General features: G+C 41.0%; 1 pseudogene; it reads left to right on the top strand.

Moving 5' to 3' along the window:
* Positions 1-666: 666 nt before the first annotated feature.
* Positions 667-1,241, top strand: LOC142424230 (translationally-controlled tumor protein-like; annotated as a pseudogene).
* Positions 1,242-9,760: the final 8,519 nt, after the last annotated feature.

The following is a 9,760-nucleotide window of genomic DNA, read 5'->3' as shown; positions in this document are numbered from 1 at the left end:
CATTCCAAGTAACAGAATACTGGACGACTAGGATAAGAGTGAAACCACAGGAAGCTATAGCGATAGCCTGAACCTTCAGTACAGCTACCGCCAGGTAGTTCATAGAAGTACTCATACAAACATCCCAAGAGAGAGCCTAGGGCTCTTCAACTCAGGAAAATGGTTCCAGGCTCCTCTAAAACAACACGTAAACAGCAACCAGTTCTAACAGTTTCAACGAAAAATCAGGAGAAACAAAAGACAATTCCAGAAGAAGCCATGAACCCAATTATAGGCAAAGAAGAAGCAGATATTGACCTGCCACAAAAAGAAGATTCCAAATGCTGTTTTAAGTCATAAAGAATATGAGGGAAGGAATATAGAAAAAAGATGAAATGATAGAGGAGGTAAAGGCAACGCACCAAAGGTAAATACAAGAGTTAAGGAATGAAATAACAAAATCCAGTGACAAATTGAGATACCTTGCCAATAGGCTTGAGGAGACAAAGAATCACACCAGTGACCTAGAGGATAACCAAGCAGACCTCAGCAAATCAGAAAAGCAGTCAAATAAGACAATCAGCCCTTTTCCGTCCGCTCCCCCATCCCCCCGAGCACCACTCTGGTGCTCAGAGCTCTGAGCGAGTGCTAAGCTAGCACCACCGTTGTCTCCCTTCAGCCACCATCATGATCATCTACCGGGACCTCATCAGCCATGATGAGATGTTCTCCGACGTCTACAATATCCGGGAGATCGCAGACAGGCTGTGTCTGGAAGTGGAGGGGAAGATGGTCAGTAGGACCGAAGGTGCCATCGATGACTCCCTCATTGGGGGTAACGCCTCAGCTGAAGGCCCCGATGGTGATGCAGCAGAAAGCACAGTGGTCACTGGTGTTGATATTGTCATGAACCATCACTTGCAGAAAACCAGCTTCACAAAAGAAGCCTACAAGAAGTATATCAAAGACTACATGAAATCAATCAAAGGCAAACTTGAAGAACAGAAACCAGAAAGAGTAAAGCCTTTCATGACAGGTGCTGCAGAACAAATCAAGAACATCCTTGCAAATTAAAAAAACTACCAGTTCTTTATTGGTGAGAACATGAATCCAGATGGCATGGTTGCTCTGCTGGACTACCGTGAAGATGGTGTCACCCCATATATGATCTTCTTTAAGGATGGCTTAGAGATGGAGAAATGTTAACACAGTGGGCAACTCACGACCGATGCCTCAATCCGACTGGCTGCTGTTCATCCACACAACACCAGGACTTAGACAAACGGAACTGATGTCATCGTGAACTCTTCATTTACTTTTGATCTTGATTTATTAGGAGCGGAGGCTTTTTTTTTTTTTAAGGAAAAAAATGTCGTGTAGGTTGTCTAAAATAAAATGCATTTAAACTCAAAAAAAAAGGACAGTCAAAGAAGCCGAAGAAAACTTGAGGCCATGTCTGATGCTATGAAAAGAAGCAATATTAAAATGACTTGACTACCGGAACAAGACACAACAAAAAAGTCAACAGCGAAAATAACAAGGGAATTCTTAGAAAAAACTTCCCCAGCTTAATAAATTAAAATCAGGCAACCATTCATGAGGCTGAAAGAACACCAGCCAGACTGAATGCCAAGAAGTCACCAAGACACGTAATTGTCAAATTATCCAACTATGAAGAAAAGGAGAAGATCATAAAAGCAGCTAGGGAAGAGCAAACAGTCATGTATAAACATATGAGAAAATGTTCCCAATCATTAGCCATAAGAGAAATGCAAATCAAAACAACTATGAGATACCACCTAACACCCTGAAAGATAGCCCAATTCAAAAAACCAGAAAGCAACAAGTGTTGGAGGGGCTGTGGTGAGAGAGGAACTCTCATCCACTGCTGGTGGACCTGTAGGTATGTACAGCCACTATGGAAATCAATTTGGCGATTTATCAAACAGATGGAAATTAAGTTACCATATGACACAGCAATCCCCCTACTGGGCATATACCCAGAAGAGGCAAGAAAATAACCATGGCCAGGTATGTGCTCCAGTGTTCATTGTGACACAGTTCACAATTGCAAGGAGTTGTAAGCAACACAAATTCCCATCAACAGATGAATGGATTAAAAAACTGTGGCACATACATACAGTGGAGTACTGTGCATCGCTAAAAAGCAGTGATGAATGCATGAAACTTATCACCACATGGGAAGAACTGGAGGAAATTATGTTAAGTGAAGTAAGCCAAGCACAAAAGGACAACTATAACATGAGTCCGCTGCGGTATATATATATATAGCTACTGTATATAAACACTCCAGGGGTGAGGTCCAGGTAGTATGGCAGAGGCCACACCAAATCCAGGTGTACATATGGTAGCCAACTAAAAAGGGAGTGGAGGGAAGAAAGGGGAAGGAAATAAAAAGATGTGTGATGGGGGAATAGGGCACTGACACACCCAAGGGGAGGATATTGTTTGTGTCTCCACAGGGAAAGAGGGACCAGATATAAAGCCAGTTCCAGATGAATGCAGTGTGCCAGCAATGAGTGCAGAGCCAGTGGAGGGGCCTGAGGGCTCGGCCCCCATACCAGCTATGTGGACAACTGCCCCTCACCTCAAAAGAATTTACTTGAGAGGACGGCACTGAAGCTGCAGCTAGGGGAGAGGGGCATGTCTGATCAGAGCAAATGGGCGCAAATGAAGTTGGGAGGAAAAGAGAGTGGAATACATCTTGGCCCATCAGGCCTGAGGACAATATCCCCACTCTGAACAGTCAATGGGCAGAGTGGACAATATGGCTGATCCCACTACAAGACACACCATCCCTTGATCGCTCAGGGCCCTAAGAGGGACAACACTGGGACTCAGTGTCAGGACTGGCCCAGACTGACCCTGTGACACGGAGGAAAACCAGTAAAAGTGTGTGGCAGAGCAACCGTGGGAACATAGCAGGGAACTTCTGAGGGAGTACAAAGGGCAGAGTCTGAGGCCAGACAAGGTACCCCATTGCACCTGAGCGAAGGACACACCTAGAGATCAAAAATCAGACTTTGAGCTATTTACAGGTTTTTCTTTCTTTTTAAAATTTATTTCTTTTAATTAATTTATTCTTCTATGGATAATTGGTTTCCTTTTCTGTTGTCATTGCTGTGTTCTCCCTCATTGCCTATCTTGCTATGGCTTGATTTTTGGTGCATATTATTATCTCTACAGATCTATCTAGATAAGATGGACTGGATGAATAGTCTGGAGGAGAAAACGACGGGACCACTGGTTCTGGGGGGACATGGGAGAGGGGGAAGGAGGTGATGCTGATCAACACAGGGACAGGGGAGCAACAAGTGATCCAAAGTCAGTGGCAAGGAGGGTGTGAGAGGCTGGGTAGGGATTCATCAAAGGCAAGGTAACCGAGAGAAATTACTGAAACCCAAATGAAGGCTGAGCCTGAGAGTGGGACAAGGGGAACGTAAAAGGAAATAGAGGAAAGAACTAGGTGACAAAGGGTATTTATAGAGGTCTAAAGACTGGAATGTACATATGTAAATATATTTATATAAATGTGTGGGGAAACAGATCTATGTGCATATATTTATAGGTTTAGTATTAAGGCAGCAAATGGATATTGGGCCTCCACTCAAGCACTTACTCAATGCAAGAACACATTGTTCTATTAAATTGGCATTCCACGATGCACACCTTCCTGACATGATTGCTGAAGAAAAATGTGTGCATAAGCAAATGTGGTGAAGAAAGCTGACGGTGCCTGACTATCAAAAGATATAGTGTCTGGGGTCTTAAAGGCTTGAAGATAAACAAGCAGCTATCTAGTTGAGAAACACCAGGGCCCATATGGAAGAAGCACACCAGCCTGTCTGACCACGAGATGCAGAAGGGACCTGTTATCAGACAACAAAGAACTAAAAATCATATCATTGTAAATGTGGGTGAGTTCAGATTGGAGACTCAAAGCCCATCGTTAGCCAACCGGATACCCTCTTACTGAAGGGTTGTGGGGAGGAGATGAACTAGGCAGGGTGCAGGGTAGCAAAAATGAAACATGTAACTTTTCTCTAGTTCTTAAATGTTTCCTCACCCCATTATCATGATCCCAATTCTACCTTACAAATCTGGCTAGACCAGAGGATGTACATTGGTACAGATAGCAACTGGAAACTCAGGGAATCCAGGACAGATGACTCCTTCAGGACCAGTGGTGAGAGTGGTGATGCCTAGAGGGTGGAGGGAATGTGGGGTAAAAATGGGGAACTGATTGCAAGAATCTACGTATAACCTCCTCCTTGGGGGATGGACAAGAGAGAAGAGGATGCGGGGAGACACTAGACAGTGTAACATATGACATAATAATAATAATTTATGGATTGTGAAGGGTTCATGAGGTAGGGGGAGTGGGGAGGGAGGGGGGAAATTATCAGTCGATATAAAAGTTTCAAGTAGAAGGCAAATATTTTGAGAATGATGATGGCAACAAATGTACATATGTGTTTGATACAATGGATGTATGTATGGATTGTGATAAGAATTGTAAGATCCCCCAACAAAATGATTAAAAATAAATAAAATAATGGTATGCCTTTTGTCATAGCTTTAAACTTAAAGAATGATGATTCATTTAACAAGCAAAAGATTGCTGATGCATCATCCAAAACATTTTTTTAACAAGGACTTTCCAAAGTAGGAATATGGTCACGTTTCCCACAGAATCACTGGTTGTTTTGTAACCACTGTAAAAGAGGTGTCACAGTGCCCCCCTGAACACAATGCCATTGTTGACAACACTCCTGGTGATAGTAGCCCTGTGAAAGTATTGTTCTAGTGACCCAAGAAGTGTGTGTCAGAGTGACCTTTAAGTATTGTGAAGATTTATCATAGATAAGTGTTATACTCCTCTGTAAGTATAACAAGAAGGTCTTTTGTCCTTTCCACCTACATAGAAACACGTCTGTGTTGGCACTTTTATCAGTATATATGGTGATGTTTTCATAACTGCCTCCTATGAGTACTCAGGATTGGTTGTCAGAAATTCTAGGCTGCTTTGTGATCCTGTTGCAAACATAGGGGATGACCCTGGAAAAACTACTAGAGGGACTGGTCTTCTCTAGCCTCTTTCCACATTTGTTAACAATGCACATGACGGCAACTTCAAATAGACCATATGTGGCTCTCTTTTTCATGTACCAGACCCACATATAATATGGTCTTCCAGTCATGGAAACAATGCTTGACCTTGTGTTTTAAAGGAAACAAGTTTGAAGATTAAAAATTACCTAGAAATAAGCACTTGGAGGATCAGATTAAAATTACACACACATTATGATTAAACATAATACATTTATTAAAATTTTCCAGGAGAAATTAAAGAAGATATAATAAACTCTGCTCATCTGTCAGTTTGTCATTCTGCATGGACTTGTGTGTTACTGTAATACTGGACACTGCCACATGCATGTCAGATCCCAGCAGGATCCCTTATGAAGAAGAATGTTCCGTGAAATCTGTAGGCTATAGAACAGATGAGAGAGCAGGGTTCACTTTTGAAGGCTTAGGCACTGAAAATGCTGTGGATAGTAGCATAAGATTATCTGCCATGATGCCAGGAAAAGGACCCACCAGGTGGAAGGTAAAGACCTAGAATGAGAGGGGGGGGGAAAGGAATGGGAGGTGGGGTGGAGAACATACTCATTGGCAGTTCTGAAGCTGAAGGAACTGAATGGGGGGGATCAAGTTTTGAGCTGAAATATTGAATGATGTTAGCTCTAGTGGCATAGTGGGCTGCCAACTGCAAAGTCAAGAGTTCAAATCCCCCAGCCTCTCCTTGGGAGAAAGATGAAGTTTTCTGCTCCTAAAACGAGTTAAAGCCTCAGAAGACCAAAGAGGTAATTTTACTGTCTTATATTGTCACTATGAGTTGGAATTGAGTTGATGGCATTGGGCTTATTTTGTTTTGGTATGGGAAAATATCAAATAATTCAGGAGGCATCAAAAGAAGATGGAAGAAATATACAAAATAACTGTATCAAGAGATAGTATATGATCAAGAACTGATGGTATTGAAAGCAGTCCAAACTTCACTGAAAGCATTGGCTGACAAAAAGACTCGGGAATTGACAGAATTATCAGAATTATCCATTACAGTGTTTCAACAAACTGACGCAATGCTAGAAACGCTCTAGGCTATACCAGAAAAAAAATTGGAAGATAGCTACATGGTTATCCATATTGTACTTATCCAAAGAAAAGGGACTCAGTAGAATATGTAATTATCAAACAACACCATTAATATCACTTACAACTAAATTTCGGCTGGAGATAATGGTAAAATCAGTTGCAACAACACATCAACAGGTTGCTGCCAGAAAGCCAAGTGAGATTCAGACTAGAATGAGGCCAGAGGGATAGCATTGCTGATGATTTAATATACTATTAGTAAAATTTTATTTTACATGGTGCAATCTTTAAAATTTGATATTTTTCTTTTTACCAATTTAGAATTTTCCTTTTCCTTGTATTAAATCTGTTCTCTACAGATTCTATTTTTGTGTCATATTTAAAAGGTGCTTTTCCACACTGATATGTACTTTTATTGTTCTGATCATCTTATACTTCTGTGGCAGTTCCATTATCTCCTGTCAACTTGAGCAAAGGGGTAGAGTCTAGCCTGTCAATCAAGTCATAGCCAATAATGCCTCTGTGTGGGCATGGTCTTCTCCTCAGGATTTTGGGCACTCCTGTCTTCCTCCCTAGAGTGGGACACACACTGTCACTGTGAGACATTCCTATTGACAAGCCACATGGAGCTACACTGAAGGAGTCAGAGCCCTGGAGCCACTTGAGACCCACGCCAGCACTGAGAAACTTCTATAACCACTGGATGCACAAGACTTTCCACCCATGGGCCTGTGACCTTCCTGCATTCAGCACCATTGCATGTGTTGCATGAGTCTGAAGAGGAATTTATAGACTGGTATTAGACATATGGGTTAAGATCACATGGAACTGTGCTGGAATGTTTCCTTAATATACAATTACTCTTTGATATAAAGCTCCCTCTTACATATATATGAGTGTCTCTGGGTTTGTTTCTCTAGTCTATCTGGACTAACACAGCTTTTATTATAAATATAATAAATGTGGACTGTAAGAGCCCCAAATCAAAGGATGTATCACTAAAAATAATAATTAAAATATATATAAATAGAGAGAGAAAGAAAGAACATCTAGAATTTACTTTTTGTAGAAAAATAGGGAATCTAACACTTCATAGCCAAGGGCAGGCAGTGCTCGATTCTGTTACACATAGACAGGATCGCTGTGAGTTGGAACCAACTCGACTGTGCTAAGAACAAAGAGGTGTCATCATTAACTAACTGTCTGATGTAGTACAACCATGTTATTGTCCTTAGGTGCTAGCAAGTTGGTTCTGACTCACAATGATCCCACATGCAACAAAAAGACATGCTGTCCAGTCTTCCTACACATGTACAAACACACCCCTAGATCTGCTTCTAGGCATTTTGCTCTGCTCAATTGATAGATTCTTTAATTTCTGTAATAGTCCTTTCTTAATGACTATTGAGTCAGTAAATAGAATTCTAATTATATGTTATATTACTCATTAAAAGTTTACTTGTGCTTTACTTACTAATTAATTTAAATAATTAAATATAGTATCGAACATCTCAGCATTATATGTATACATAAAAATATGTATTAATATTTTAATACATTATAGGATGAAGCCACATTCATTCTCCTTTTTAAAAATTATAAAGTATATTATTTTATTTATTATTAAAGTTGTTAAAATTCAGACAATTATTAAGTGATTTTCTTAAACCTAACATAAATATTGGGGTGGGAGGAGTCACTTTTGATGAAAATAATAGCGTCATATACCCATTCCTCAGTTACCAACATGGTTATATTCCAAAGCCCAGGATGTTTTACAAACATTGGTATTACAGAAAAAGGAACATATTTACTCACAAAGTGGAGGATGGCTACATCGTTGTATTTACTGCAGAACAACTGAGAATTATGACCTGGCCAAGCTGACAAAACCTTAACCATTAAAATCAACATTATCCCTGTGACACTGAGGCAAAATACTAAAGGCATGCTGCAGAGCAACAGGGGGAGCAGAGCAGGGAGCTCCCAAGGGAGTGCAAAGGATAGACTCTGGGGCCAGAGTGTAGCACCCCATCGGACGTGACTGGAGGACATACATAGAGTTCAAAAATCAGGCCTTGATCTTTTACAGGTTTTACTTTCTTTTTAAAATTTTTCTTTTTCTTTTTTTTCCCTTTAATTAATTTATTCTTTTATAGGTCATTGATTTTCTTTTTTGTTGTCATTGCTGTGTTCTCATTCTTTGCCTGTCTTGCTATCTCTTGTTTTTTGGTGCATATTATTATCTCTACAGATCTATCTAGATAAGATAAGCTGGACGAACAGTCTGGAGGAGAAAACAGTGGGACCAATGGTTCCAGGGGGACATGGGAAAGGGGAAGGTGGGGGTAAGGAGGTGGTGCTGACCAACCCAGGGACAGGGGAGCAACAAGTGATCTAAAATTAGTGGCAAGGAGGGTGTAAGAGGCCTGGCAGGGATTCAGCAAGGGCAATGTAACCGAGAGAAATTGCTGAAACCCAAATGAAAGCTGAGTATGATAGTGAGACAAGAGGAAAGTAAAAGGAAATAGAGGAAAGAACTAGGTGACAGAGGGTATCGATAGAGGTCTAAATACAGGCATGTACATATGTAAATATATGTATAAATGATGATGGGGAAATAGGTCTATGTGCATATATTTTAGGTGTAGTATTAAGGCAGCAGATAGACATTGGACCTCCACTCAAGTACTTACTCAATGCAAGAACACATTTTTCTATTACATTGGCATTCCATGATGCACACCTTCCCAACACGATCACTGAAGAAAAATGTGTGCATAAGCAAATGTGGTGAAGAAAGCTGATGGTACCCGCTATCAAAGGATATAGCATGTGGGGTCTTAAAGGCTCAAAGATAAACAAGCAGCCATCTAGCTGAGAAGCATCAAAGCCCACATAGAAGAAGCATACCAGCTTTTGTGACCACAAGGTGTCAAAGGTATCAGGCATCAAAGAACAAAAAAATCATATCATTGTAAATGAGGGTGAAGGCAGAGTGGAGACTCAAAGCCCATCGGTAGGCAACTGGACACCCGCTCACTGAAGGGTTGTGGGGAGGAGATGAACCAGTCAGGGTGCAGGGTAGCAACAATGAAACATATAACTTTCCTCTATTTCTTAAATGCTTCCTCCCCCTACTATCATGATCCCAATTATACCTTACAAATCTGGGTAGACCAGAGGATGTACGTTGGTACAGATAGCAACTGGAAATACAGGGAATCCAGGACAGATGACCCCTTCAGGACCAGTGGTGAGAGTGGCGATGCCTGGAGGGGCGAGGAAATGTGGGGTGGAAAGGGGGAACCGATTACAAGAGTCTACGTATAGCATCCTCCCTGGGGGATGGACAACAGAGAAGTAGAAGAGGGAAGGCATCAGATAGTATAAGACACAACAAAATAATAATAATTTATGAATTATCAAGGATTCATGAGGGAGAGGAGAGTGGGGAGGGAGGGAAAAATGAGGAGCTGATATTAAGGGCTCAAGTAGAAAGCAAATGTTTTGAGAATGATGATGTCAACAAATGTACAAATGTGCTTGACACAGTGGATGTATGTCATGGATTGTGATAAGAATTGTACAAGCGCCCTGC

The sequence above is a fragment of the Tenrec ecaudatus genome, chromosome 13 (assembly GCF_050624435.1).
Source record: "Tenrec ecaudatus isolate mTenEca1 chromosome 13, mTenEca1.hap1, whole genome shotgun sequence".
In the NCBI taxonomy this organism is placed as follows: Eukaryota; Metazoa; Chordata; class Mammalia; order Afrosoricida; family Tenrecidae; genus Tenrec; species Tenrec ecaudatus.
This window is presented reverse-complemented; position numbering and strand designations above follow the sequence as displayed.